The sequence below is a fragment of the Pogona vitticeps genome, chromosome 2 (assembly GCF_051106095.1).
Source record: "Pogona vitticeps strain Pit_001003342236 chromosome 2, PviZW2.1, whole genome shotgun sequence".
Lineage (NCBI taxonomy): Eukaryota > Metazoa > Chordata > Lepidosauria > Squamata > Agamidae > Pogona > Pogona vitticeps.
Genome location: NC_135784.1, coordinates 61,891,167 through 61,918,203, shown reverse-complemented (window position 1 = coordinate 61,918,203; position 27,037 = coordinate 61,891,167). Strand labels below are relative to the sequence as shown.

Sequence of the window (27,037 nt, the reverse complement as noted above, 5' to 3'; positions counted from 1 at the left end):
GAGCGCTGACTGTCAGAGTAGACAAAGGTAAAAAAAAAACCCTTTCCCCCCACACCAGCAGTTTATGTGTGTACCTGGTGACCACTGAAAACAAACTGTTTACTTCAGAAACCCTCCAGATATTTCAGATCAGTGGTTTGCAAACTTGGGTAACCCAGGTGTTCTTGGATTGCAGCTCCCAGAAACGATGGCCATCATAGCTGGTGGTAAAGGCTTCGTTACCTCCAATGCCATAGGTGCAGCACAGATAGCATTGTTGTAAGCTGATGGGTGATTTAAATGACCTTTCAGATGCCTTTCAACCTTAGGTATGATTGCTAGCAACCCACTGAGCAAATCTAGATAGCAGCAGATTTCCTACTGTTACGAAGCTGTGGTTATACTCATAATTAGCCATGGATTCTTCCAGAAGAAGACTCATTTTTGTCTCTCCTCAAACATTTTAATATGCAGTTCTGCAAGGACATTAGTAGCCAGCTAAGTCAAAATGACTGCATGGATCATGAGAATATACGACTTATTTGGAAAGAAATGGGTGTGCCTCAGCAGTTTTCTGTCCTGATACGTAACTTGTACTGTGGGCAAGAAGCTACTGTTAAGAGAGAATATAAAGAGACAGAATATAAAGAGACAAAGGTGTCAGACAAAGGTGCATTTTAGCTCACTCTCTGTTTATATGTCATGAATGAGTGTTTAGCCTTCAAGCATATTACTAGACATGCCAAAAATTATTCTAAATGTTTACCAAGCCAAACCAGTTTGAATCAATGGAGGAAAATCAATGTTGCCCCCATCTGCTGCCGCTGTTGTTGCTGCTGCTACATGATTATTGGTATCCAGTGTGTGTGGCACGGTGTGTTGTGCTGCATTGTTTCGCTGTGTGCATACCTCCCTATATTTTTATTTCTCTCAGATATTTACAGTTCATTTCCAACTGTAAACACTCTCCTTTGCTGGGTCTGTAACTACAGGGTCTTGTTTCACCAGGAAAAGTTTTATAGTATAAATTTCTGCTGCCTTTATAACTCCTGTAAATACAATAGCTTGTAAATCAGACTCTGATAAGCTGCCACAATGACAATAATGTCAATTTTTATTTTGACAAACATTTACAGTCCACATTTATCAATGGATTGAAATTATGGGGGTCTAGTACAATAAAGCAGAGCAGGTCACAGGATCTAATAAAACGGGATAGAGCAAATAACGATCTGCCAACGCCACCTATTTATCATGTTAACATTTTACATATTACAAAATAATTATTTCTATACACTTTCAATTCTCTTCTTTTTACAGTATCAGTTGTAAACATGTTCAACCGACAGGCATGTTCTTGTTGTGGTGACCTTGCTTCCAGACTTGACTGGAGGGCTGAGAGTATTCCTGCAGTAACTTTAGTAAACTGCTGCTCAAAAATCAATTTTAAAATGCAGTTTATGTTTTCAGGACTTCTTTTTCTGTAACCCCTCTTAATTTTTTTAACACTTTATGCATTTAAAACTTCACATCTTGACACATAAAGTTGGAGACTGTCTTTCACTACACCACTTCAGGATCACTTTGAAATGCCAAAATAAAATGACATTCTGTGACTCTGTACATCAAGATGACCCAGTTATCAAAGGGTAACCTCTCAACTTGTAGTGACTGTAATTACTAAGCTATTCCCTGGCAATTTCCTGGCAAGGAGTGAAATAATTCCTACTATGCTTCTGACTCTGATTAAAGGTGCATACCCTAATTAACTTAGTACTCTATTTAACAGCAGTATTTAATCCCTCCTTTCCAATAAATGAAAAGGAAAACTGTATAGCTGCTAATATTAAACACAAATACAAAATATAAAAACTCGCAACCTAAAGGAGCAACAGCTCCCCAAAACAACCCTAAAAGCATTTAACTTTATACAGCAGGAGTTCCTCCTAAATCTCATCAAGCCCTTTAATAAGCATTGCTCCATCACTGTTAGTTTTGCAGGAGTCTGAGCCTACATGAAGTGTATAGCTATCTTTTAAAAAAAGGTTTAAAGACTTAGATTGCACTGACTGGAAAAACACTCTCCCATTGGCTGAGTCATTACAACATCACAACACACCTGCTCCCTTCCCTAACCATCTTTTCTGGATCATAGAAAAGCTGCAGGGTGTTTATTTAAGTGTGCATATGTGATTCCCTCTTCCAGTCACCATACCTGTTAGGTCTCCCACATATTGGCAGAATGTGGTAATTTATGGCTTAAAAGCCTCTAACTATACAAAAAAGTTCAGGGACCTACAGAACAGAATTAGCTTTAAATCTCCCCCTCAGTAGATCACCCCTTATTGGTTAGCTCTCCTCAACTGATACTTACTTTCTCAACAACTCACTCGGAGACTCTAGTAAGAGAAAAGGATTAAAAAGTTCCATTGTACTCACAATCATAGATAAAAAAACTGCTTTCTGTAGAATATTAGCCGATTTCATTAACAGAGCTTAACATGTTAACTGGTTTCATAACTGACTCTGACTATATAGCTAAATCTAACTGTCCAAAGACTGTTTGACTGGAAAAAGGCAGAAACAGAACTTGTGAGTAGAAGTGTATGACTCTCTTCAAAATTCTGAGGCAGAGAGGGAACAATGGGTTGTTCCAGTGTTCCTCCTCACAGCTTACCCTATCTAGACAGCCCTTTATGACAACCACCCCAGTCTACAAAGGCCCCTCCCAACCAGAACCTCTCAATGGCAACATACAGGGGTGAAAGGATTCCAATCCCACACTCATGCCTATTTCTGACTCTCCATGACGTAGGAGTCAGAAATATGCAGAGTAACAATATTTATTAACAGTCCAAACTCTCAACATTCCAAACACAGAACAGTACTGTTGTGCTAATAAAACATATTCCCCAAACTCCTCCAACTTCTTATTTTTGCTCTTCTGGATTTCCTAACCATTTGTCACCCTGGCTTCCTCCCAAAGGTGACAAGGGCTTAAGATAGGCTAAACATTGGGTGCCACAGCAAGGGTGACTTCTGCTGCCCATTGGGTGTAAGCAGTGGCTTCTCTCTTATTGCCTCTCTGATTGCTTCTCATGGATAAACGAAGTTTGAATATTTCCTTTGGGCCAGGCAGTAAGTGAAGCCTCAGCCCTCCCCTGGGAGACTAATTCTGGTCCCCGGCGCCTCTTCTGACATCTCTCCTGTTCTTCCCAGGAAGATGGTTTCCTGGAGGTTGAACTGAATGTAATACAGTATCTCTGTCTCTACCTTTGAGAGCCACTGGTTCATTCTCCTGTCCAGGGATCTTCCTTAACAACGTGTTCCTATTCTTCAACAGCGTTCGTTTCCTCTATCTGTCTTATTACTACTAAACCAGTGTCTATTAACTGCTCTTCTACGGTGTCCTTCCATGTCTCCCCTTCATTTTTTTTTCACCTCCTCCTCCATTCCCACCTTTTTCTCTTCCTTTATACCCTCCTTTTCACCTCTAGGAGATCTCTTTTTTCTCCTTCCTTGTCTCTGCCTTCTACACTCACTCTATTTCCTGCCCCTCCTGCCCCTGCTGCCTCTTCCCGGAGGACCCCAAATCCACTAGTGTTCTTGTGCTTTTCAGGAGAACTGCAGCAGCCCACTGACAGGGGTCCTTTCCTTCCAGTGTTCCTCCTCACAACTTACCCTATCTAGACAGCCCTTTACACTGAATATTTATTTATTTATTTATTTATTTATTTATTTATTTATTTTATTTTATTTTATTTTATTTTATTTTATTTTATTTTATTTATACCCCACCTATCTGGTCTACTCGACCACTCTAGGTGGCTTCCAGTATAGGATAAAACAATAAAACACAAGAACATTACATAATCATTTGATACAGTTACAATAAAATAGAGTGAAAATAAAATAAGAAGGAATAGAAAAGAAATCAGGTACTGACTGGAGGGAAGGCCTGGATGTACAACCATGTTTTTAATTGGGTTTTAAAGATTCCCAGCGTAGGGGCTGCACGAATCTCTGAAGGGAGGTTGTTCCAGAGGCGAATATGCAAAGTATGTCAGGTAGGGTAAGACTCACCTGTGTCCCCACATCACCATGATCCTTTGAACCCTACACACTTTCAGGTAGAATACCTGAGTGAAAGTGTTGTTAAAGTATTTTTAGGTAATTTGTCTCCAACTTTAGTTTTTAAAGGAATCATTACACAGAGAAGAGAGAAGAAACAAACAATGTGCCCCCTCACCTTTGTTTGTTTGTTTGGTATCATTAAACACAACAGAGAGATATTTCTGTCAGGGCTGGAGAAATCTGGCCATCACCTCACACAGGAGAAATGTCTTGACAATAAAGAAATGTCTTGATATTAAATCCATTACAGTTGAATGTCTCTGAGGCATAGACAGCCTGTGGAAGGACACACACACTGAAATTTGAGGGTGAGCATAGCCCCCACAAAAATGTTATCCGAGAGGAATCCAGAGCTATATGACTTTTTCAGAAGCCAAATGCGCACAGTCCCATTGACTAGCAATGGATCTCCGAAATAATCACCATTGTCTTAGAACTGCAAGGCCAGAAGGGACTCTATGGGTCATCAAAGTCCAGTCCCTGTCAAGGAGGCACAGTGGGGAATTGAACTCCCAACTTCTAGTTCCACAGCCAGAGACCTACACCACTAAACTCTCCAGAACTAGCCCCAGTGTGCAAGCAGATTCTGTAGCACCATGCAGAAGGTATAGCTGGAAGCAGGCCCTGGTGTCCAAAAATTGATGCAAGACTCTCTAAAGGTTGAAGGCTAAGTTCTAATGGAAGCAATAGAACTAGCCTCCAGTCAGGTTGAAAGTCAGTGCAAACTGAAATAGTTAGGTTGTCATCCTTCTCATACATATCAAAAGCACCAGTATTTATGGGGGGGGGGGAGAGAGTATAATGTAACAGGCACATTTTGGCTAGCGTAGGGGCAGAGAGATTGACTGGGAATATGCAGAGTCTGTACTTTATGCCAGTCATTATGTCAAGTCATCACACCAGCCTATGAATCTGTTCCTGAGAGATGCTGAGTGCCTGCAATACCACTGTGCTCAGTTGAAGCTCAGCCCCATTAAAAACTCTTATTGTGTTGCAAGCAAGTACTTTTAACAACTTCAATTACAAAGTAGCACCATGGATACTACAAAAACATAAATGAAAAACTCTGGCTAGTGAAGGAGTGCACAGCGTGAGACTACAGGATTCAGTCAGCTATAAAATAGGATCTGCCTCCTCTTTCCACCCACACGGACTCAAGGTACAGGAGAAATCCTTCTTAAAATAGTCACCAATACACTCAAAAACTGCCTTGCCCTTCACAAACATAGGAGAGCTGGTAAAGCGCATGATCCCAAGGATTCTTGGTAAAGCACTTCATCCACCCATGGAACATTAACAAAAGGTCATTAGTTGGGTTTTCCAGTGCAATGGTGACATGTCCATCACATGCTTAACTACATGTCCAGCATGCACCTGGCATATGCCTAGTGTCTTTTCAATATGGCAATTCTTATAATTTCGTTTGCAACTCTCAAATATGCATCCCAGCAGCTACCCATCGCTCCTTTTTAAAGGTTGAACATTTCACCATGTCTGATAGGTGCTGTTGGGTAACTCCACCATGTTTTGAGGGTTTTCTCTGGCACCCTTGGGACATCCATCTATCCCCATCTCAAAATTAGGGGCACTAGAGGGCACAAGAAGGCTTCTCGGATAAAGAAAATAAATTGACTATGGGAGTTGATGTAGGCCTCCAAGGTCCTGAGATAAACATGTTATGACCTCTTGAGGTTGCCTACTTTGATCTAAACTGTTCCAGTCAAGGATCTGCTTAGGAATTGTGCTTAATGACTGTGCTTAATGACTGCTTAAGAATCCCTTCATTGACTATGCGAAAGCCTTTGACTGGGTGGACCACAACAAACTATGGCAAGTTCTTAAAGAAATGGGAGTGCCTGACCACTTTATCTGTCTCCTGAGAAACCTATATGTGGGACAGGAAGCAACAGTTAGAACTGGTCATGGAACAACTGAGTGGTTCAAAATTGGGAAAGGAGTACGGCAAGGCTGTATATTGTCCCCCAGCTTATTTAACTTATATGCAGAATACATCATGCGGAAGGCTGGACTGGAAGAAACCCAAGCCGGAATTAAGATTGCCGGAAGAAATATCAACAACCTCCGATATGCAGATGATACCACTCTGATGGCAGAAAGTGAGGAGGAATTAAAGAACCTTGTAATGAGAGTGAAAGAGGAGAGTGCAAAAAATGGTTTGAAACTCAACATCAAAAAAACTAAGATCATGGCCACTGGTCCCATCACCTCCTGGGAAATAGAAGGGGAAGATATGGAGGCAGTGTCAAATTTTATCTTCCTGGGCTCCATGATCACTGCAGATGGAGACAGCAGCCCTGAAATTAAAAGACGCCTTCTTCTTGGGAGGAAAGCGATGATAAATCTTGACAGCATCTTGAAAAGCAGAGACATCACCTTGCCAACAAAAGTCCGAATAGTCAAAGCTATGGTTTTTCCTGTCGTGATGTATGGAAGTGAGAGCTGGACCATAAAGAAAGCAGACCGCCGAAGAATTGATGCCTTTGAATTGTGGTGCTGGAGGAGGCTCTTGAGAATCCCCTGGACTGCAAAGAGAACAAACCTATCAATTCTAAAGGAAATCAACCCTGAATGCTCACTGGAAGGACAGATCCTGAAGCTGAGGCTCCAGTACTTTGGCCATCTCATGAGAAGAAAAGAGTCCTTGGAAAAAACCTTGATGTTAGGAAGGTGTGATGGCAAGAGGAGAAGGGGACGACCGAGGATGAGATGGCTGGACAGTGTCTGCGAAGCAACCAACATGAACCTGACACAACTCCGGGAGGCAGTAGAAGACAGGAGGGCCTGGCGTGCTCTGGTCCATGGGGTCACGAAGAGTCGGACACGACTAAACGACTAAACACACACACACAAGAATCCCAGTGCCACTAAGCATTCCACCATTAATCTAGGCTGATATGTCACAAGAACAAGTAGCTGCAACCAGCCATAACAAAAGCATTTCACTGCCTGTTTCTTTATCTTCCTCGTGTTGAAGTTGTTCTGTACACTGCTAGCAATTTTACCACTCCCTGCTTGTGTGGGACTCTTATTGCACCCAATGAGAAGACAGCTATGCAGCCTGAAGTGCAAACATAGGGACTAAGGTGAATAGCTTTCAAGCATTCTTTTATTGGCATGTATCACTTGCATCTAACGATAAGCACCACCACAGTGTTTGTCTTGGGTGCTGGCCAGAATTGAAGAAATTTCTTAGAGCTTTTTGCTGGAAAGAAGAGCAAACAATCCAACTGCCCTTGCTATGACAAGAGAGATTTCTCATAATCTTTCTGATGTCTGAAGCAACTTAAACAAAGCTAGGATTTCTGAGCTCATAAATGAACTATGCTCTAAAGAGGGATTACATAACCTGTTCTGCAAATCATGTCTCAGAAATGGCTAATAAGTGCTACTTAAATGATGATAAGCAGCAGTCAACATCAAAACCTCTTCTGTATGCCTTTCCACCAATAGAGAACGCATTGGTGGCTCCATAAAACAGGGCCTTTTCTATAGCAGCACCTTCATTCTGCAACAGCACCTTTATCAAGGTTTATTCCATACTTGCTTTGCTAGAATTTAATATTCCTTTGAGTGTTACTGTATTGTTTGAGCTCAGAGGTTGGGAATCTGGTAGGGGCAGGACATACTGGACTTCCCCCCACTTCCAAATTCTTCAGAGGCCACACTGCTCCTGTGGTTCTGATTCAGCCGCTGCCACTGCACTTGTGATCAAGAGTCAAGTGATGATGCAGTAGCTTTCTAGGAGATAGGAGGGTGCTAGTAGAATGCCATTTCACACCATGTCTCTTTCTCTCCCAGAAGAGAAGACCAAGAAAGCTGTACCGCCACACATTTTTGGCATGAAAGATTTTGCCAATAGCTGTGGCAGCACCCAAGATTTTGGTGCCAATAATTCCAGTTGCAACAGCCAGGCAGCAGAACCCACAAAATGCTCTGGGTGGGCTCATGTTTCCTATATCTTTTCTACATGTGCATTGCTCTGAGAACGTCAGCAGTTAGAAAAATCATTTATCAATACTTTGAATAAGTAATAATAAACTGAATAACTCCATGGAGGATAAATATGTCCATGGATATAAGAAAGCATAGCTCAAAAGAACCTCAAAGTTCAAAGCAACTTAGCAGCTGAAAGCTGATGTAGACAACATACCTCTGTGTCTTCCTCGCAGGGCTCCCAGCAGTATCTATCCAGCTGCTGTTGGGATACAAGATGCTAGATAAGAGAGAGACAGAGAGAGACTTTGGTGCGATGCAAAAAAAATGTCTTGTTATGATGAAGTGGCTTTTAGAAAACTCCTAAAATTAATATTCTTAAAACATGTTTAATTTTGGATAAATTGGGATGGTTGATACGAGAGTCATTGCTAGCATTATCTGGCCTGTGGGGCTGGTTCGAGGGTAGAATCCAGACTTAGCCTGTTAGGTGGATAGCAGCCAGATGTTCATTGAATAAAATGGTGAATTTCAGTGTCTGCTCAAGTGCAGCATCAAATGGAGGAGGGGGGCTTTCACCTGCTAGAGCTTTGGAAAGTCTCTCTGCACCATCCAGAGGTCAGTTCATGTCTCCGTCTACCTTCTTGTTGGAACAGCAGAAACCACCTGCTGCTTTGTTTGCAGCATGATTGCACTGGTCTTCACTGGACCTCTGAGTAAATCTCCCCTTTGTGATACACAGAAAAAATCCTATAGAGTTTAGGAGGATGTAACTTGGGCAAAGCTGGCTTCCCGCTGTTACCTGCAAGCAGAGATAGGAAACAGCAGTGGGGCTTCCCTCTACATTGCTGACCCTCCCAGTTGGGATAGCAAGCACTATGGGAAAAGGATTTCCTGTTTTACTCAGGAATAAGCAGGGGTGTGTGTGTGTGTGTGTGTGTGTGCGTGCATACGCATGCACATGCACATGTGTGTGTGTGTTACCTCTCACCAACATTTGGATCACAAGTTTTCAATCAGCATGGTCTTTGGCATTTTATTGAAATAAATTTTAAATCTCCAGCAGAAAAATGGATTTCTGGCTAGGATTTCAAAGATCTCCAGAGGAGTTGCTCTTTAAAGTTCTGTGCGGACATGAATCTTAGGGAGCCCCATGAACTGCTGAGAGAAACTGGGACCATGAGTGTGAAATGTTTGGCTTCTCCTTATTATGAGCTTCAGCCATAATCCTTCAGATGCCTTAAATCATGGAAGATGTTTATACTGTCTTTTCATACAGCCTAGCCACTCCTGAACCAAGCACATACAGGGGAGAGAAAAGGTTATTGTTGTAATTTTCAAACAATTATGTTGTTCCTGCTCTGTGTAGTTTACAAAGCCAGCAGATTGCATTGAATTTCAGTGCTCTAATTCATTTAATTGCAGGCAACTCTCACCACTCCTGTGGGTAGAGTTCCTTATTAGCATAGCAATTGACTCCCTCTAAAGCCTGCACAAAACTTCCTTTGCAAAATTACCGCCTTTATAACACTGTAACAATGAAGCATTTGTTTACAAACCAATTAGCCGGCGCAGTGGAAACAAAATGCAACTGGCAATGGGCTTGTCCACAAGTTAGAGGTCCTTAGTCAGGTTGCTCGTGGATTTTCTGTGCCACAATGACAGGGTCCCAGACTGAAGGGCAGAACATCTCAACAAGTCCTTGACGAAGGGCTTTTCACAGCCTTTCTGCGACATCCACAGCCACAGCTTGACCACGCACAGCAACAGTATCTCTGCACTCCTTCCAGTTCCTCATAAGGAACACCCAAAAATTCTCACCTTAGCATAATTGATTGCCAATATATTTATGAAGTTGTTTCTCCACAGTCATTTTGACAATTCCTTTCAATTATGTTTTACTCAGCTGCTTTCCTTTGGTGACACTTCACAGGTCTGCATGACCCACTAGGTAATTATAGATTCTTCTTTCCCACCCCATGGTGGCAACCAGTAACGAGACCAAAAACAAAACAAACACCCAATGGGAAATGCAGGGACGAAGTTGAGAGATTAGCAGGTAGAGCAGAAACAACTTGATATTAAAGACGAGTCTAAATTCTACTTCTAAGCTTCCCAGCACAAGAGATGGTTTTGTATGGAAAAAGAAGATAGGGAGAAGAATCTCTCAGGTCACTCACTGAAGCTGAAAGTTTGGCGATTCAGGACAGCAGGAACTTCTTGATACAGCATATATTTAAACTACTATGTACCACAAGTTGTGGTAATGATGGCTGCCAATTTAGATGGATTTAAAAGGGAAGTAGACAAACTGATGCAGGATAGTATTATCCATGGCCATTAGCCATGATGGCCATAAGCTACCTTCAAGGTGAGGAGCAGCATGCCTCTGAATACTACTTGGTAGAATACTACTTGATCAGCCACAAGAAAAACTATTGCTTTCCTATCCCGTTTGTAGATTTCCTAGGAACATCTGACTGGTCACTGTGAGATACATGCTGGCCTAAGAATGCCTTTGGTCTAATCCAGCAGGGCTCTTTGTATACCTTTTGTATCTTTCTTCTTATGACCCAATCAGTTCAAGTCTCCTGATGGTGGAACCTTTCAACAGCAAATAAAAATGGCACTAAATGATTCCTGAATTCTAAAGGCTGTGTATCTAAATGATCTGGCTTCTAGAGTCACCGCTGTCAGTCCTTGCAAAAACACAAAGCGAAAGGGCAAAGAAACACCCATTTCTAACACTGGATCAATACTAAGTGTTTGTCTGAGTAGTGGTTAACAGGTTGTGGTTCACAAATTAACAGACCTGTCTGGCAAGAGGGCTGCAAAAAATGGTTACACAGGCAGGTAATAGTTGCCAGAGGGCATGCTGAAAACAAGTTGGATCTTGGCAGGCCAAATTTCCAGTATCTCTCTCCCTTGCCCCTCTTCAGGTAATCTGCTTCCAAAGGTGTGACTGACTATATTGGAGAGATGAATCGGAACATTTTGGCTTTGTTGTGATTTGATTTGTAGCCTGTATTGTGTCTGATACCGCAATTACTGCTCATACAGGGGTTGTGGATTGATTCATTAGTTCACCGCTGGTGCTGGTTGCAATAGGAATAGCATTTTTGCCTACAGCCCCCACCCTTCATTTTCTTCCTTTGGTCTCACCTCTGCCTGCCCTTTCTTCCTCTGCTCCCACCTCTGAGATCCTTTAATGGTTTTTTTTTGTGAGAAAACAAGAGCCTGGTAAGTGCAGGAAAGTAGTAATGATCCTCTTATTGACCTGATGTGTGGATTACGGGAGTGGCAGGGGGGAATCCCAGTGTAGTGGGTGCGGGTGTGTGCATGCGCACACAGATTTCAAATAATGTTAGAAAATGTCCCACAAGGGGAAATAGTCAGGCCTTTAAAGTGTGCACACACAGACACATGCACTTGCACAAAAACAGCCACATTGGGATTCCCCCGCTCCTTCTCCTTCTTTGCAGGCTGAGTGCCTTGGCTCCATTTCCATCTGAATTTCTGCCAAAAATACAAAGCACTTGGAACATTGGCAGGGGGTGGGGTGGAATTCCAATATCTTGTGTGTGTGTGTGTGTGTGTGTGCGTGCGCACTTGCACACCCATTTCAAAGCCCCACTGTTTTCCTGATTAGTGGAACACCCCAGCGTAACTGAGAACACCAGCTAAGGCACACTACCATCTTTACACAAACGTCTGCGGGGGGGGGGGGAACTGATCAAATCCCACCCCTGCATGAAAAAGTAGAAGCCCTTTAAAGGTAGAGAAGAAAAAGCTGCTTTGGCAGCAAAACTGCTGGGAAGAGTTGGATCTACATATATCATGCAGGCAGTAAAAATATACTTGAAATTCACCCATTTTATAAGCAGAGAAAATCCTACCGTATTTGGCCATGTACAGTAGTCGTACTCCAAGTCCCCTTGCCCTACATAACACTATCATTCAAACCATTCTTTTGACTCTTGTTGTCTTGATAAGAACCACTAGGGTACAAATGGTATCCACAAAGCGCTAGATTTAGCCTAGGGGGCTCTTGTTTCTGATCTACAATGTACATTGTCTCCAGCAGATCTTCAACAAAAGATCTAGAAATCCATTAACAGGCAAGGCCTGAAAAGCCATTATAGGGTTGCAGAGAATACGTAAATCATATTCAGGTTCATTTCTGTGGTAACGGTTGCATGTGGGTTATGATGAACACACCCCTTTGCTAGTAAACTGTGCTTGTTACAAGATTTCCATGGATGTCTAATTTTTCTGTTTATTTTAAGAAAGAACAAAAGGGGTTCCTCTTATTTCCTGTCCGGGCATCATGAAACTGAGCTTAGTTTTTATCTTAGACAAAATGGGAGTGTCGCAGTAAGGCAGAATTAGCAAAACAACATTAAAAATAAGCACAGCTATTAATTTTAATGGGTTCCTTGTTATGACCGCTATAAAATGAGTAAACAGGGAATCCTGCCAGTTCTGTCACATATTCTTCCACTGAAGAGGGAGATCTTTAGCCACTTGATAATGTAATGATTGGGTTTGGCTTGTCATTTGCATTTCTGTGTGAGTGTGAGGGGGAGAGACAGAATCGATGATTTTTTCCCCCTTCTAGCAGCATCTTTTAGCCAAAAAATTTGGCTGACTTTTTAACTACATAGGTAAACATTAAAATTCCTTTCCCAAAAGCAGAGTGCAAATGCCAGTTTAGGCTTTGGTTGAAACCATATCAACAGAAATAAAGACTCACAAAATATGGAGCTGTTGCTCTTTCTGGGGTGTTGAAATAGGAAGAGGATGGTCTTCCCTTTGGTCTTTCTGCACTTTCTTTTCTCCAGTACGTCTTTAGCTTAGTTGTTATTTCTCTCAGATTTCCTTATCTTCTAGTTGCCACTCCTGGCTATCTAATAATAACAGTAATCTGTCATGTTCTGAATTTTGGTGACCCTTTTCAGGGTTTTTTAGGTAGAGAGTAGCTATCTAGACTGATCTGTCCTTATACAGTACTCAGTTATTTTGGTTAAAGTTCATTGGTACAATGGAATGACATCACAGTGCCTCTGTGAGGACAAGTGTTGTGGTCACATTGGTTCCTGTGGCTCCCACAGATTTCTGTGGTCAGTGTCTTGTTTGTCCACTCAGTGCTCGTAGCCCTCCATTATGTACATGTTTGGGGTTTTCCCCACTTGCTGCCTGCTCACCACATCCAAAACACAGCTACCTCTCAGCCCATTATGGTAATAATACCTGGCCACAGGTGTCCTCAGAGCCAAAGGATTGTGGGTGGATCTGGCAGCCATAAATGTACACTACCTTTGTCCTCTCTGTCATTGGCCCCATCACCATCAATAAATTGGGGAATGAACGAATTACAGCACGGACCGTGGACTGTCCATGTAGTCTCTTTCCTGCCATGATCATCTGGGGTTCCAGGCTGAACAGAAAGCCAAGAAAAATATACATTTGGAAGCCTGCACGAATTAGCTTTAGGTATACACATAAGTGCTGTTTAATGTGTGTGAAGAGGAACTTGCTTATCCAGGAACTTCAGTCTTAGTTCCATGAAATATTAAGAATATTTTTATGGAAAAGTGGGGCAAAATGTTTTAAATACAATAATTAAGTAATGTAATTGTTATAAATTTATTTTACTCTTATGAGTGGGTACCCAGTGCAGTGTGGTAGACAAAGTAATGGATTAGTATTTGGGTAGATCTGGGTTCAATTTCTTGCTCTGCCATGGAAATTCACTGGGTGGGTTGGAACTGGTAAAACTGTTCCTTAAAGATCTCATTTAACTTGAAAGTCCTAATAGGGCCACTACAGGTTGGTTCCAACTTCATGGCACAGAACATAACATTATGACTGTGGCATTTGTGTTAATTTCTTGTAGTAAAACAAAGAGACTTGTTAGTCTCTTCACTACATTTGGCTAAGCTTATGTGTCCTGCAGCCTGCTTTGTCAGATGGGTTTGATGAAGTGGGGTTCAGTCCACAAATCCTATGCCAAAAAAAACTTGCTAAATCTTTTAGGGTGCCTGAAGACTTTTATTTATTGCTTTTTAATATAAATAATAATCAATTAATATTTCCTAGGAAATGTTTGGTTGTAAAGTTTTGAAACCTCAAGAATATCAAACCCCCCATTGTATCGACAAAGCCAAGCACCTGTAAAATGTAGCAACCCTTGCATGTGGATGGAAGGCTTTTATAGCGGTCAAGAGGAATGCATGCTCCAGTGCAACCCAATCCTTCGAAAATGGATGTGTGCATCCATGCTTTATAAAAGGCAAGATGAAACAATGGAAGGCCTCTGGCAGTCCTGATAATCCTAGGTGTTGCTCTACTACTATTTTGTCTCAGATCCCCTCAGCTGCTGGCAGCATTGAAATCAGGTTTCATCATCATTGCAAAGATGTTGATTGCCCTTTACAGTCCACATGTGGCTCCACTATAAGTATTACTTTCCAGCATCACAGCCCTAATGGGCACCTTGCTTCTGAGTGTCCTCACAAAAGGCAGGAACAGAAGCACCCTGGAACTGCACTGTTAGTATGACCCAGGGTGCAGTGCTGGCAGAGGATGTACCTCCAATAATCCCTTATATTGGGGTAAATAATATCTCAACCCTGGCAAGGAAATAAGTCCATAATAAAAAAGTGATTATGTTCACAGACAACATTTTAAGACCACATAATGTGCTTATTTTACCCATTAATTCTACACATTACATGCATGAATTCATATAGAAACTGTAGAAGAAGAGCCAAGAGATAAAAGGAACAACAGGGAAGTTTGGCCTTGGAGTTCAGAACGAAGCAGGACAAAGGCTAATAGAGTTTTGTCAAGAGAATAAGCTGGTCATCACAAACACTCTTTTCCAACAACACAAGAGGCGACTCTATACATGGAAATCACCAGATGGGCAATATCGAAATCAGATTGATTATAGTCTCTGCAGCCAAAGATGGAGAAGCTCTATACAGTCAGCAAAAACAAGACCTGGAGCTGACTGCGGTTCTGATCATCAGCTTCTCATAGCAAAATTCAAGCTTAGACTGAAGAGATTAGGAAAAACCACTGGGCCACTCAGGTATAATCTAAACCAAATCCCTTATGAATACACAGTGGAAGTAAAGAACAGATTTAAGGAACTAGATTTGGTGGACAGAGTGCCTGAAGAACTTTGGATAGAGGCTCGTAACATTGTCCAGGAGGCAGCAACGAAAACCATCCCAAAGAAAAGGAAATGCAAGAAAGCAAAGTGGCTGTCCAACGAGGCCTTAGAAATAGCAGAGAGGAGAAGGGAAGCAAAATGCAAGGGAGATAGGGAAAGTTACAGAAACTTGAATGCAGACTTCCAAAGAATAGCAAGGAGAGACAAGAGGGCCTTCTTAAATGAACAATGCAAAGAAATAGAGGAAGATAACAGAAAAGGAAAGACCAGAGATCTGTTCAGGAAAATTGGACATATTAGAGGAACATTTTGCGCAAAGATGAACATGATAAAAGACAAAAATGGGAGGGACCTAACAGAAGCAGAAGACGTCAAGAAGAGGTGGCAAGAATACACGGAGGAATTATATCAGAAAGATGAGGATATCCCGGACAACCCAGACAATGTAGTTGCTGACCTTGAGCCAGACATCCTGGAGAGCGAAGTCAAGTGGGCCTTAGAAAGCCTGGCTAACAACAAGGCCAGTGGAGGTGATGGCATTCCAGTTGAACTATTTAAAATCTTGAAAGATGATGCTGTTAAGGTGCTACATTCAATATGCCAGCAAGTTTGGAAAACTCAACAGTGGCCAGAGGATTGGAAAAGATCAGTCTACATCCCAATCCCAAAGAAAGGCAGTGCCAAAGAATGCTCCAACTACCGTACAATTGCACTCATTTGGCACGCTAGCAAGGTTATGCTCAAAATCCTACAAGGTAGGCTTCAGCAGTATGTGGACCGAGAACTCCCAGAAGTACAAGCTGGATTCCGAAGAGGCAGAGGAACTCGAGACCAAATTGCTAACTTGCGCTGGATTATGGAGAAAGCCAGAGAGTTCCAGAAAAATATCTACTTCTGCTTCATTGACTATGCGAAAGCCTTTGACTGTGTGGACCACAGCAAACTATGGCAAGTTCTTAAAGAAATGGGAGTGCCTGACCACTTTATCTGTCTCCTGAGAAACCTATATGTGGGACAGGAAGCAACAGTTAGAACTGGTCATGGAACAACTGAGTGGTTCAAAATTGGGAAAGGAGTACGGCAAGGCTGTATATTGTCCCCCAGCTTATTTAACTTATATGCAGAATACATCATGCGGAAGGCTGGACTGGAAGAAACCCAAGCCGGAATTAAGATTGCCGGAAGAAATATCAACAACCTCCGATATGCAGATGATACCACTCTGATGGCAGAAAGTGAGGAGGAATTAAAGAACCTTGTAATGAGAGTGAAAGAGGAGAGTGCAAAAAACGGTCTGAAACTCAACATCAAAAAAACTAAGATCATGGCCACTGGTCCCATCACCTCCTGGGAAATAGAAGGGGAAGATATGGAGGCAGTGTCAAATTTTATCTTCCTGGGCTCCATGATCACTGCAGATGGAGACAGCAGCCCTGAAATTAAAAGGCGCCTTCTTCTTGGGAGGAAAGCGATGACAAATCTGGACAGCATCTTGAAAAGCAGAGACATCACCTTGCCAACAAAAGTCCGAATAGTCAAAGCTATGGTTTTTCCTGTCGTGATGTATGGAAGTGAGAGCTGGACCATAAAGAAAGCAGACCGCCGAAGAATTGATGCCTTTGAATTGTGGTGCTGGAGGAGGCTCTTGAGAATCCCCTGGACTGCAAGGAGAACAAACCTATCAGTTCTAAAGGAAATCAACCCTGAGTGCTCACTGGAAGGACAGATCCTGAAGCTGAGGCTCCAGTACTTTGGCCATCTAATGAGAAGAAAAGACTCCCTGGAAAAGACCCTGATGTTGGGAAAGTGTGATGGCAAGAGGAGAAGGGGACGACCGAGGATGAGATGGCTGGACAGTGTCTGCGAAGCAACCAACATGAACCTGACACAACTCCGGGAGGCAGTAGAAGACAGGAGGGCCTGGCGTGCTCTGGTCCATGGGGTCACGAAGAGTCGGACACGACTAAACGACTAAACAGAAGAATCTTAACATGTATCTGCCTGCCTGCCTGCCTGCCTGCCTGCCTGCCTGCCTGCCTGCCTGCCTGCCTGCCTGCCTGCCTGCCTGCCTGCCTTCCTTCCTTCCTTCCTTCCATTTGTGAATGTCATTTGTGAGTCTCTCTCTCTCTCCCCTCCCCCATTTCATTTCTATGCCACTTTTTCCCTTAAAGAGGCTCAAGGTGGCTCACAATAATTAAAATACAAGTAAAGCTAAAGGGGCAATAAATATACACATTAAAATATGTACAGATTATGCATAGACATGGGCAGCACAAACTAGTTCAATCTGTTACCCAGTATCCATGTCGTGTCTAAAGAGAACCTTCCTAGAGTCTTGGCACAATGATCTCAACCACTTTTTTCTCTTGGCTTTTCAAAGGACCAGGACCTGTCTGGATAAAGCTTTCTTCGCCGTGCGTGGCTCAGAATGCATCATAGGCACATTCCACATTAGATAAGCACATTGTGCAAAGTGTTTCTCAGGTGCAGGTTGCAAAGGATGCACAGATGCCATAAGCTAGTCCATGCATTCACTTTTTAAGTTGTCAGGGAGATTTAGATGTGAATTTTCTACATCAGTAGCATTTGGATTCAATGACCTTTGATGTCCCTTCCATCTCTACAATTATATTACTGTAGAATTAAGACTGGTCCGGATATAGGCTTTTTCATGCCATAATCTATGTACATATTTTTTTCTTTCCGGAGTTGCTTGAAGTAATACTACTTCCCTCATACATCTGGGGTGGGGGGTGAGGGAACTGAAGGTTAAATACCCATGAATATACACATAGTTTTTGAAAATATGTGTTTTACATTTTTTTTTCCATTCTCTCTTCCTCTCGCATTTTGAGGTGAACTAATTTTACCTGCCCTGAGCTTTTTGGTAGGGTTAAGGGCAAAAACAACTCAAATATTATAATGAAATTAAATAACACATTCTGAAAATAGGAAGAAAAAAAAACAAACAACAACACAGATGAGTTTCAAACAAAGCTCCCAGCCTCCACTGAAACCTGGAACGCAGCAAGAGTTCTATTGTCAAAACATTCCCACACAACCGCTGATTGTTAAGTGTGATTTTGCTCTTCCTGTCAAGTACCCTGGAAAGAGAAGGGAGATGCTACAATGCTTCCTGCACTGAGGGAGGCTGACTGCCTACACAGCAATATATACCCTCTGTTTGACAGCAAAATAGGTTCACTCATAGTGCAATCTTGAGGATGTTCACTCAGAAGCAAAGTGTTCAATAAACCTTACACCCAGGCAGTCAAGTACAATGATTGCAGTTTATCCCTATTCAGTCGTTACTCACCTGGCTTAGCCAACACTTGACAAGAAGAACAGGGCAGCCCTGCCCCTCCAGGACTGCTTTCCTCGTGTGGAACTTCTCCTCTCCATACACATCCCTTTCCCCCTAAGGAAAAGGACACTGGGAAGGAAAGGATAGCCTGCTCCCCTCAACATGTATTAGCTCAACCAGGTGAATAATAACTGAAATGGAATATTATGTTTGTTAAAACTGAATTCGTAATATGATTAAAGGAGCAAATCAAGACATTTCGTAATGTCTCCCATTGGAGATTGTCTAATACTGTACATTATTTTCAGAATCAAAAAATTTCAACAGTGCTCAGAATTTATTTTCTCCTTAAAAGGACTGGATATGTGTTTAATAGTTGCACACTTTCTGACTGCCCAGACACTAGACACATTCGACTGTCAGTCCTGTGCCACATTAAATGAATTCTTCAATTAGTTTGCATGAGCCAGAGCCCACTTTGTCAAATTCCTGATGTAGCGAAGTAAGTGTATCATGAGGAAAGTATATAAATGTTGCTGTGCGCAGTAGTCTTCTTCCATGTCTCAGTGTAGTCTTTAGCCTTTCAGTTAGTCAACCGTGTCCTTATCCAGAGATAAGAATGGGTGTTACCTTTTATTTAACCACTAAAAAATCAAACAAATTGCAAGCTTTCGTGGAGAAAATTGCACTTTAGCACAATCACTTCATGGCTCATGCAGAAAAATTGTAGACAAGAGTCCAAAAAGTTGGTGGTACATGTCTGTGGGATATGTAACATGAAGGGGTGGTGATAAGCCTGAAGAAGTGGAATTTTCTCCATGAAAACTTGCCATTTGTTTGATTCTACAGTGGACTTATATTTGTATAGTCTTGGGGATCACACAACCTTTTCCTTGTCCCTATCCAGGAGACTCTGTTCCTTAGCGCTGTGTTGGTATGACAGCTTCACCAGTCTTTAAGGAGATTGGCAGCAGGCATCCCTCCAATTCTAACCAAGAGGGTTGAGCCTTGAGGGTTGTGATCATAGATTTAAAACGTGGGCTTACTCATCCATCAGTAAGAGTTCATGCTATGATTTAAACCTACCAAAATTTGACCTGCGCTGGTGTTGTCTGTGAGATTGACTATCAACAGTGTGTTGGTTATTTAACTTGATTAATTTGCAGAGTTATTTACACAACTATCTGATAGGGCCTCTAACACAGGCCTGCAATAGGGCTTAGAGGACAAGGAAAAGGAAGTAGTCTGGATACTTAAATCATTTAATTGGGCAATATATAATTAATTAACAGTTAATTACAACATAGTCCCCTCCAAGAACTTTAGAGGGGCTCAAGTGACACCCCCGGAGATTGATGTTATTAGTATATCAACACAGTGCTAGGCAATTTCCTCAGTCTTTGAGGGAGCTATTAGCATTTGTCCAAAGTACTCAAAGGGGACTGAATGATCATCGATTTATTAAAACTGGCCCATCTGGAGAACATAAACAGCAGTATCTTCTCCTTGGGCTCTCTGGTTAAACATCATAATTATACTTCAGCATGGCAAGCAGAAGGCTGCAGCATTAGCCACACTAACTTGAGAAGAATTCCCTTTAAACTCAGTGGGATTTGCCTCCAAATTAAAACAGAATGGATCAGGCTGTAATGATTCCACTGTGTTTATAACAATTGCTTTTGTTGGGATCATGTTAGCCTTATTAGATAATATAATAGCATAATATTCATATCTCTGCTACTAGTGATGGTTTACTCAGGTCAAGATGACCAGGGTGGTCATAGGTCAAGTTAATCAGCCCATAGCAGTAGTGCAACTCTTCCTAAAGGTCCACCTCTCTGTTTTGGCCTGACATGTTGCAGTGGATGCTGGAACACCCCTCTCTGCTGGCAAACAGCATCAAGAATCCTAGAAGCACCAGGACATGCCAGTAGCATCAAGGTCCACATGCTACTTCTGGGCCCACATCAATTTGGCATCGCAAATGCACATCTAAGCTAAGAGCTGCAAACAATCATGTCCTGTGGCATTGCAAAGGACACAGAGGTGTTTCCCCCTCACTTGCTGTTGCACAGATGTGACCTGAAATAATGCTTCTTTTGGAGCTCATCATCTTGCCCTTGCAGTCTTCTCGCCAGACAGATGGCAAAAAAGGAGAGATTTGGGGAAACCTGGCAACATTACGAGCACAATTCAGACCTGGTTGTGGGAGGAGCTAGCAGCTGCCAGGTCTATAGCGGCACTCAGGGTCCTGCCAGCTGATAAGGCGGCAATCAACAGGACACCTTGTGTGAGATCAGTGGATGAAACAAGTGAGGGTGGGGCTGCATCTATTAACAAGAGGCTGATTGTTTGTCTAAGCTATTGGGAGGGCTGTTTCTGCCATCTTCTCCAAACACACGAAGCTACAGCTGAGAAGTGAGTTCTGAGAGGAAATGGTTGGCTGATGGGCTAGCAATGAGCAGATCAATAGCTCCATAGAAATTCACTGCAAACTGAGCAGAAGCTTGAAAACATGCATAATTTGGACATTACGTGGTGTAGGCCAGGGGTACTGCTCAGTTCCTGTATGGGACAAGAGGGACAGATCTTGAATGAACTCATTGCTGTGCACTGCAATACTTGGGGCATGTTTGTCATCCTGTTGGAAGATGAAAAACCTACACCTGTGCAAACTTCAGTTCATCAAAGAAAGCAAAGTGTTTCTGGAAAGAACTGAGCAGACTCTCCTAGAAGAGCAACAGGGGGGTGGATGCCTCTTGGGAGAAAGAGTACCAAGTGCAGCAGGTGGTCACTTGGAGGCTTATATCACAGAGAAGGAAGACAACCAGGAAGTATTCTGCGTCCTTGGACCTACAGAATTGGTATCAGGACAGTAATTCTGAGGTGCTGGAACAGGGATGGCAACCATCAAAGAACACTGAATCAGCCACAGAAGATTATGTGGATGAACTATTCCTTCCACTTTCCAGAGCAGGAGACATGTGGCAAGGGTGGTACATAAATCCCTCCTGAGGTAGTAGTTTGTGGGCCAAACAGGATGTCTTGGAAAGCATCCTGTCTCCCTGGTGTGCAGACTCAGGATGTGACAGAGAGCTTGCCAAGACTACCATCAGTACGTGTTGATAGGGGCCAGGGAAGGTATTGGGATCTTGCTGGGTTACCGTGCTGCCCGCGACCCAACCATTTCCCTACCGGAGCTGGCGGACTTTGTCTCTGTGGCAATGCTGAGATCCCCAGAGCTACTGGTTCTGGATGATTTCAACATTCACGCGGAGGCAGAGATCTCTGGGCCGGCTCTTGAGTTCTTGGAAACCATGGCTTCCTTGAACATGTCCCAACATGTCAACGGCCCCACGCATGTGGGTGGCCATACATTGGGCCTGGTCTTTTCCACCAATTGGAGTGAGTGTGGTCTGATGGTGACTGACCTTGTGTCGGTCCCCTTGTCATGGTCAGACCACCACCTAATAAAATGTAACATCTCCATGGCTCTCCCCCCTCGCAGGGAGCAGGGACCTATTTTCATGGTTCGCCCTCGAAGGCTACTGGATCTGGCTGGATTCCAGAATGCCATGAGTGGTGTTACTGGCTGGCGCTCCTGTCGAGGCTCTGGTTGATGGCTGGTTTGCTAGGGCTGTGTCACATTCCCGGGGGTTACAACAGCCGAAGTCCGATAAACCAGTCCAAGATCAGGAATACCAAGAATGCAAAACCGATATCCAATTACCAAATCAACTTACAGAACGTAGTCCAAGGTCAGAGTCCAGAGTCAGGAACACAGTTCAAGGTTGTAGGAGCGTAGATGCAAGCCAGGGATTTTGACTTGTTGCTTCCACAGAATTCTTAGCTGACTAGGAGCTGTTTTTATAGCAAAACAGCCCCTTGAGCTGCTGGAAACCTTTTCATCCTGTCAATACTCAGGGCTATTTGAACAGATGTTTCTGTGGACAGCCTTCGAGCATTCCTCTGACCTTTTTGTCATAAGTCTTCCCTGAAGCCTGGCCCGAAGCTTGTCTGCTGGGGAAGGAGAATCTGGAGGCAATTCAGGTGTTTCTGATTGCTCAGCACTCTCCTCAGCCTCAGTTAATCCTTCTGGTTCCAGGTCTTCAGCTGCACTCATGACACTATCCCCCTCCCCAGGGCTCCCTCCTTCAGATGGGCCGGGACAATCGGGATAGGTAGCATGGAATTGCCGTATCAAATCAGGAGCATGTAGATTACTGGCGGGTTCCCACGATCGATCCTCAGGACTGTAACCTTCCCAATCTACAAAATACTGAAGACCTCCTCGGTGGATTTGGGAGTCTAGGATCTGACAGACCTCATATTCTTCCTTGCCACTGATCAGAATAGGTGGAGGTGGAGCCAGGGGCGAAGGTCGGGCAGGGTCCGGTGCTGAGACAGGAACAAGGAGAGATTGATGGAAAACCGGATGGATATGGAGAGTATCTGGAAGTTGTAGCCGGAAGGCAACAGGGTTGATTTGTTCCAGGATTACATAGGGTCCTATAAACCGAGGGTCCAACTTACGGGATCGGCCAGGTCGGCGAAGGTAACGGGTGGAAAGCCAGGCCTGGTGACGCAAGATTATCTTCTGCAGCTCTAAAGGATAGGATATGATCTAATGGATTCAAATTGCAACAAAGGGCTTGTTGACTAAATGTTAGGGATACCTTCCTGACAGTAAAAGCAGTTTTATAGCAGAATGAACTACCTCAGCAGGTAATGGACTCTTCCTTCACTGGAGGATTTCAAGCAGAGGGTTGAACCTGATAACTGTTGGAATCTCTTTCAACTCTACAATTCTATGATACCAATTTAAAAAATAGTATCTGAAATATTGAGATGTTTGTAAAATTATCTAGCATGCTAGTCAGCTGTACCTGACCCTCAAACTATGTGTGGATTTTTAACCTAACCACGAAGATGAAAGGAAGTTGAAATGAAATTGCAACTTCCTCTCTACAGTAGATGCTGTACATCTCACACACACACACACACACACACACACACACACACACACACACACACACACACACACACACACACACACACACACACACACACACACACACACACACACACGTAGTTCTTGTGACTTTGATTTATGAGTCCTGTACTGTAGTGTAGGCTTTAAGGAGCCCTGGCAATCATGAGACTTGTCATAAAATCATGAGGCTCTTCCTAAGAATTGAAAGCTTGGGATATTTCACTTTTAATAGTTTGGGAGCCTCTTGCAGGCCTGGATTGCCATGCTAGAAAATGGGGGGAAATCTTGGGGTTGGGACCTTACCTTGGAGATACGCCGTTCAAAAATAGATGACATTACAAACTATGAAGGCAAGAGTACATGATGCTTTTTATTGAACCAGTAAAAAAAGTAAACAGATAGCAAGCTTTCATGGTTGAAATTATGCTTCAGAGACAGTAGAGGCTCAGTCTCATAAGAGGAAGAGATAATCTCTCCCAGATATGTAATATCAATTTTTTTACCTTGCCCCCCCTTTTTTTTGCAGAAATTGCACAAGGGCGTGTGCTTAGAGCCTGAGGAAGTGGATTTCATCCATGAAACCTTGCTATTTGTTTAAAATTTTATTGAGCTAATAAAAGTTATCACCTACTCTTGCATTTGTGTAATCTTTGGGACCATACTGGAGTTTTCCTTGTTTTTCAATGCAAACGATGGTTTCTATTAGATATTTAAAATATCTTTATCTGATAACTTCAGTGGGCAGTGCTCAGACACTGACAAGGGATCTTATATAGCTTGCTTGCTTCCTTTTGCGATGTAAGTTCATCTTTTCAGTGATGTGAAAACGCCAACCTTACCAGTAAGCAAAGGAGCCTGCACTGCTGGTGGAATTGATGCTGTACAACATGAGGGAGCATACGAGTTAGTCTTGGAGCCTGCAAAAAGCAGATAGAACAGCTGACATTAGCGAAAGGAAACAGCATCTTGTGGATATTTGTCATTTGGGTGTAATTAAAATGCAAACGGTGCCCTCCTGCCCTGTCTGGCTATAAATGCAAATCAGGCAGCCAGAAACGTAAACTGCTTAAACAAAGGGAAGCTGCAGTACATCAATCAATCCTCAGATTTTGGATTTTTCAAAAGAGACAAGAACTGTTGTGAGGATGGTGGGGAAGAGGGTGTGACAGGTTTGTTCTGAACCAAAAGAAAGTGTGCCTGGCCACTGCGCTCACGATCCCTCTTTGACACCCAGAAACCTAAATGGAACGTGTCTCCGTAAGTCACGGAAGCAAGAAACGGGAATATCTATTCCTAGCTGCTGTTTATTACTCTGGCATCAGTAACTCATATTTATTTAATTCCACTGCAGTCTGTATGTACACAAAAACAGAATCTTGAGCCCTCACAGCCATGCTGTCTCCTCCATCATGTCGGTAGCTTAAGACATGCAGGAATGTGTGCCAGGAATATACTACAGCAGTTTTACCAATACTTATCCTTTAGCAAGGAGCGAGAAATATGATAGCAACCTAGAGTAAAATCTGACCCTACCAGAAAGCTAGGATGGCATGCTACTGTCTTGCACGTAGCTTATGCCAGGGGAGGGTGGGTTACTAATTGAGTATGATCAGTTTTGATTCCTGCAGACTCAGGCAAAAGATCCCTAACAGAGTAATTTATGGGCAGGTAAGGAGAAGAGGTTCTATTTATGTATTTGTTTGTTTGTTTGTTGATTGATTGATTGATTGAGCTTATATGCCGCCCATTTAGACTTAGTCTACTCTGGGCAGCTCACAAAAGACAGAGTAAAAACGATTAATATATAATGACAATTTGCAACATTTACACAATAGACGATAATTACAAATAAAGGAAGAGAAGAGGCAAGTTAAGTAATGCCCAGAGGGAAGGCCTGTCTATACTGTATAAGGTTCTACTCTCCCTGACACGCCTCATGCAGGCCTGTTGGCCACACCAGTCTCGTAGGTGGTAGAACTAGTCGATTGTCCATTGCTGTCAGTGGGTGGAATTGTGTATATACAGATCTACAGAACAGAAGAGCGCAGTAAAAGTGCCCTTCTCTTGATGGTGCAAGGTAGCAGAGGTGAAAATAAATCAACAGCCCCCCCCCCCAAATAGTCTTGCTCAAGATTGATACATTACCTAGGAATAAGAAAATGATAACTGAATGGGCACAAAGGACTCTGCCATCTGCTTAAAGCTACCCTCTTGGGAACGTCCAGAGAAGCAGATGCCCTGAAAATTTTCAAAAACAATATCTTTCTTGTTAGGACTGGGGGAGAAAACTGGTAATCTTTTTGTACCTGTAAAATGCTTTAGGAAATCTAAGAGTAAAACTATTGGAGGGACCATCCGCTTTCCAGAGCCCATATTGGTTGAAGAACCCCTTCTTGTTGTAATTGTGTTGCTGTTTCCAAGAGGATGATTATAACTAGAGGCCCCAGTCTTTTTCTTAACAATCTAGCCTCAAAGTTTGTTATCATCTTCAGTGGTGCTTCAGAAAATTGCTTTTACAACAAAAATAAACTTCACATTTACTTTTCTTCCTATGTGCTTAAAACGTTCACCATTGTGTCTGTGGCTGATCAGGCACCGCTTACCTGCGACTGCTACAAATACAGAGTTACCACCAGGAAGGGGACATTGAAGGCATGGCTGTAACAAACTATGGTAGCCAAGAAGCCTGTGCAACCTAAGTTAAACAGCAAACTCATTTCAGCTCCCCTAATCAGATCTGAAATGCATGTCTTCAGGCACTGATAGCAATTCCACAGTACCTGAGCAATCAGACTTGCAGACAAAACCAATGTTTACTTCTTAGTGACCACATTAGTTTGCAAGATAGGGAAGTGAGAGAGCTTGCGCTAGGACAATCAGACATATTCAGAGCTTAAGAAATTTCTGCTTTTGAAGACATGCTTATCTCTATTGGATAACCTGGCCTGAAGGACATGTAGGTACTCCCATGAGATCGGCTCCCAACACTACCTATAAAAATGACTTATAATGAATCTTTCCAGAGTTTTCCAGGTAGAGAATACTCAGAAGGGGTTTCCCATTCCTTTCTTCTGGGACTGCCCCAGGACTGGGCACCCTGTCCTGGCTGTTCTCCCAGGAGGCACAAGTGGGGAATCAAAATCCCAAGCTCTGGCTCTGCAGCCAGATACCTAAACTATTGAGTTATCCAGCCCTCTTTTCCTAAGATAGACACTTAAAATCATTTGGCTTAGATTACTTGACTAGGTTTACAATCTAACTAGTCAAAGACTGGTGAAATTGTGGAATTTCTTTCCCTTCCACATCCCTTGCTCTCTATGCTTATGTATAAAAATAGGTAGACAATATTAATTACTAAAAAATTTGCAACCAGTCTGTTCCAGTTATTTCTTCCAAAATCTTTTACATATACTGGCACATTTTCAAATCCTGTCTCCCCAAAATGGTACTGCTGCTGATGCATCTGGATTAAATGCTCCCACATAATCATTTT

At 42.7% G+C, this 27,037-nt stretch overlaps 1 long non-coding RNA gene across 1 annotated transcript in view; it reads right to left on the bottom strand.

Annotated features, from left to right (window-relative positions):
* Positions 1-8,283: 8,283 nt before the first annotated feature.
* The window catches only part of LOC140704113 (uncharacterized), a 29,800-nt gene continuing 11,046 nt past the window's right edge, over positions 8,284-27,037 (bottom strand). Inside the window, exons 2-3 of the long non-coding RNA XR_012083237.2 lie at positions 24,384-24,461; positions 8,284-8,347 (exon numbers count right to left, since the gene is read on the bottom strand). This is a non-coding gene — a long non-coding RNA (uncharacterized LOC140704113). The remainder of the gene's footprint in view (positions 8,348-24,383; positions 24,462-27,037) is intronic.